We start from the raw sequence: 4,666 nt of genomic DNA, 5'->3' as shown, positions 1-4,666 counted from the left end.
AAAAGTGTTCATATGTAGTAAAAACCTGAGAAATCCGTCCGTTTTCGTCATTTGTTATCGAATCGACTTTTAGCCAGATCGTCACATTGGCCGCTCTTCTCTCTGAAACGGTTGTACTTATCGTCTGCAAAGCTATGTCACGTGTTGCCGTAGGCGGAAACAGGAAAAGCACCATAGTAGAACACAGACGAAGCTTCTAAGTTGATGTAATAGCCAGTAAGAAGTAGTACAATTCAAGTTTTAGGTATCGATTATTGACTTTTTAACTGGCTTTGGTGCCTTGGCCATGAGCTATAACCTTGACATTCTGCATGAAAGGAGGACTAGCAGCCGAGTTGCACGGGAGAATGTGAAAAGTGTTCATATGTAGTAAAAACCTGAGAAATCCGTCCGTTTTCGTCATTTGTTATCGAATCGACTTAAAGCCAGATCGTCACATTGGCCGCTCTTCTCTCTGAAACGGTTGTACTTATCGTCTGCAAAGCTATGTCGCGTGCTGCGGTATGCGGAGACACTAAAATCACCATAGTAGAACACAGATGAAGCTTCTAAGTTGATGCAATAGCCAGTAAGAAGTAGAACAATTCAAGTTTTAGGTATCGATTATTGACTTTTTAGCTGTATTCGGTACCTTGGACATGAGCTAGGACCTTAAGATTCTGCATGAAAGGAGGACTAGCAGCCGAGTTGCACGTCAGAATGTGAAAAGTGTTCATATGCAGTAAAAACCTGAGAAATCCGTCCGTTTTCGTCATTTGTTATCGAATCGACTTAAAGCCAGATCGTCACATTGGCTGCTCTTCTCTCTGAAACGGTTGTACTTAACGTCTGCAAAGCTATGTCGCGTGTTGCCGTAGGCGGAAACAGGAAAAGCACCATAGTAGAACACAGATGAAGCTCCTAAGTTGATGTAATAGTCAGTAAGAAGTAGTCCAATTCAAGATTTAGGTATCGATTATTGACTTTTTAGCTGGCTTTGGTGCCTTGGACATGAGCTAGGACTTAAAGATTCTGCATAAAAGGAGGACTAGCAGCCCAGTTGAACGGGAGAATGTGAAAAGTGTTCATATGTAGTAAAAACCTGAGAAATCCGTACGTTTTCGTCATTTGTTATCGAATCGACTTTTAGCCAGATCGTCACATTGGCCGCTCTTCTCTCTGAAACGGTTGTACTTATCGCCTGCAAAGCTATGGCACGTGCTGCGGTATTCGGTGACACTAAAATCACCGCAGTAGAACACAGAAGAAGCTTCTAAGTTGATGTAATATCCAGTAAGAAGTAGTACAATTCAAGTTTTAGGTATCGATTATTGACTTTTTAGCTGGCTTTGGTGCATTGGACATGAGCTAGGACCTTAAGATTTTGCATGAAACGTGGTCTAAAGCCGAGTTGCACGGGAGAATGTGAAAAGTGTTCATATGTAGTAAAAACCTGAGAAATCCGTCCGTTTTCGTCATTTGTTATCGAATCGACTTAAAGCCAGATCGTCAGATTGGCCGCTCTTCTCTCTGAAACGGTTGTACTTATCGTCTGCAAAGCTATGTCGCGTGCTGCGATATGCGGAGACACTAAAATCACCATAGTAGAACACAGATGAAGCTTCTAAGTTGATGCAATAGCCAGTAAGAAGTAGAACAATTCAAGTTTTAGGTATCGATTATTGACTTTTTAGCTGTATTCGGTACCTTGGACATGAGCTAGGACCTTAAGATTCTGCATGAAAGGAGGACTAGCAGCCGAGTTGCACGTCAGAATTTGAAAAGTGTTCATATGTAGTAAAAACCTGAGAAATCCGTCCGTTTTCGTCATTTGTTATCGAATCGACTTAAAGCCAGATCGTCACATTGGCCGCTCTTCTCTCTGAAACGGTTGTACTTATCGTCTGCAAAGCTATGTCGCGTGCTGCGGCATGCTGAGACACTAAAAGCACCATAGTAGAACACAGATCAAGCTTCTAAGTTGATGTAATAGCCAGTAAGAAGTAGTACAATTCAATTTTTAGGTACTGAATATGGACCCTTTAGCTGGCTTTGGTGCCTTGGACATGAGCTAGGACCTTAAGATTCTGCATGAAAGGAGGACTAGCAGCCGAGTTGCACGGGAGAATGTGAAAAGTGTTCATATGTAGTAATAACCTGAGAAATCCGTCCTTTTTCGTCATTTGTTATCGAATCGACTTAAAGCCAGATCGTCACATTGGCCGCTCTTCTCTCTGAAACGGTTGTACTTATCGCCTGCAAAGCTATGTCACGTGCTGCGGTGTTCGGTGACACTAAAATCACCGCAGTAGAACACAGATGAAGCTTCTAAGTTGATGTAATATCCAGTAAGAAGTAGTACAATTCAAGTTTTAGGTATCGATTATTGACTTTTTAGCTGGCTTTGGTGCATTGGACATGAGCTAGGACCTTAAGATTTTGCATGAAACGTGGTCTAGCAGCCGAGTTGCACGGGAGAATGTGAAAAGTGTTCATATGTAGTAAAAACCTGAGAAATCCGTCCGTTTTCGTCATTTGTTATCGAATCGACTTAAAGCCAGATCGTCACATTGGCCGCCCTTCTCTCTGAAACGGTTGTACTTATCGACTTCAAAACTATGTCGCGTGCTGCGGTATGCGGAGAAACTAAAAGGACCGTAGTAGAACACAGATGAAACTTCTAAGTTGATGTAATAGCCAGTAAGAAGTAGTACAATTCAAGTTTTAGGTATTGATTATTGAATTTTTAGCTGGCTTTGGCGCCTTGGACATGAGCTTGGACCTTAAGATTCTGCATGAAAGGAGGACTAGCAGCCGAGTTGCACGGGAGAATGTGAAAAGTGTTCATATGTAGTAAAAACCAACCTGAGAAATCCGTCCGTTTTCGTCATTTGTTATCGAATCGACTTAAAGCCAGATCGTCACATTGGCCGCTCTTCTCTCTGAAACGGTTGTACTTATCGTCTGCAAAGCTATGTCGCGTACTGCGGTATTCGGAGTAACTAAAAGCACCATAGTAGAACACAGATGAAGCTCCTAAGATGATGTAATAGCCAGTAAGACGTAGTACAATTCAAGTTTTAGGTATCGGTTATTGACTTTTTAGCTGGCTATGGTGCCTTGGACATGTGCTAGGACCTTAAGATTCTGCATGAAAGGAGGACTAGCAGCCGAGTTGCACGGGAGAATGTGAAAAGTGTTCATATGTAGTAAAAACCTGAGAAATCCGTCCGTTTTCGTCATTTGTTATCGAATTGACTTAAAGCCAGATGGTCACATTGGCCGCTCTTCTCTCTGAAACGGTTGTACATATCGTCTTCAAAGCTATGTCGCCTGCAGCGGTATGTTGAGACACTAAAATCACCATAGTAGAACACAGATGAAGCATCTAAGTTGATGTAAGAAGAAGTACAATTCAAGTTTTAGGAATCGATTATTGACTTTTTAGCTGGCTTTGGTGCCTTGGACATGAGCTAGGACTTTAAGATTCTGCATGAAAGGAGGACTAGCAGCCGAGTTGCGCGGGAGAATGTGAAAAGTGTTCATATGTAGTAAAAACCTGAGTAATCCGTCCGTTTTCGTCATTTGTTATCGAATCGACTTAAAGACAGATCGTCACATTGGCCGCTCTTCTCTCTGAAACGGTTGTACTTATCGTCTGAAAAGCTATGTCGCGTGCTGCGGCATGCTGAGACACTAAAGGCACCATAGTAGAACACAGATCAAGCTTCTAAGTTGATGTAATACCCAGTAAGAAGTAGTACAATTCAAATTTTAGGTATTGAATATGGACCTTTTAGCTGGCTTTGGTGCCTTGGACATGAGCTAGGACCTTAAGATTCTGCATGAAAGGAGGACTAGCAGCCGAGTTGCACGGGAGAATGTGAAAAGTGTTCATATGTAGTAATAACCTGAGAAATCCGTCCTTTTTCGTCATTTGTTATCGAATCGACTTAAAGCCAGATCGTCACATTGGCCGCTCTTCTCTCTGAAACGGTTGTGCTTATCGTCTGCAAAGCTATGTCGCGTGTTACCGTAGGCGGAAACAGGAAAAGCACCATAGTAGAACACAGACGAAGCTTCTAAGTTGATGTAATAGCCAGTAAGAAGCAGTCCAATTCAAGATTTAGGTATCGATTATTGACTTTTTAGCTGGCTTTGGTGCCTTGGACATGAGCTAGGACTTAAAGATTCTGCATAAAAGGAGGACTAGCAGCCCAGTTGAACGGGAGAATGTGAAAAGTGTTCATATGTAGTAAAAACCTGAGAAATCCGTACGTTTTCGTCATTTGTTATCGAATCGACTTTTAGCCAGATCGTCACATTGGCCGCTCTTCTCTCTGAAACGGTTGTACTTATCGCCTGCAAAGCTATGGCACGTGCTGCGGTATTCGGTGACACTAAAATCACCGCAGTAGAACACAGATGAAGCTTCTAAGTTGATGTAATATCCAGTAAGAAGTAGTACAATTCAAGTTTTAGGTATCGATTATTGACTTTTTAGCTGGCTTTGGTGCATTGGACATGAGCTAGGACCTTAAGATTTTGCATGAAACGTGGTCTAAAGCCGAGTTGCACGGGAGAATGTGAAAAGTGTTCATATGTAGTAAAAACCTGAGAAATCCGTCCGTTTTCGTCATTTGTTATCGAATCGACTTAAAGCCAGATCGTCAGATTGGCCGCTCTT

This window comes from Schistocerca gregaria, unplaced genomic scaffold (assembly GCF_023897955.1).
Source record: "Schistocerca gregaria isolate iqSchGreg1 unplaced genomic scaffold, iqSchGreg1.2 ptg000205l, whole genome shotgun sequence".
In the NCBI taxonomy this organism is placed as follows: domain Eukaryota; kingdom Metazoa; phylum Arthropoda; class Insecta; order Orthoptera; family Acrididae; genus Schistocerca; species Schistocerca gregaria.
This window is presented reverse-complemented; position numbering follows the sequence as displayed.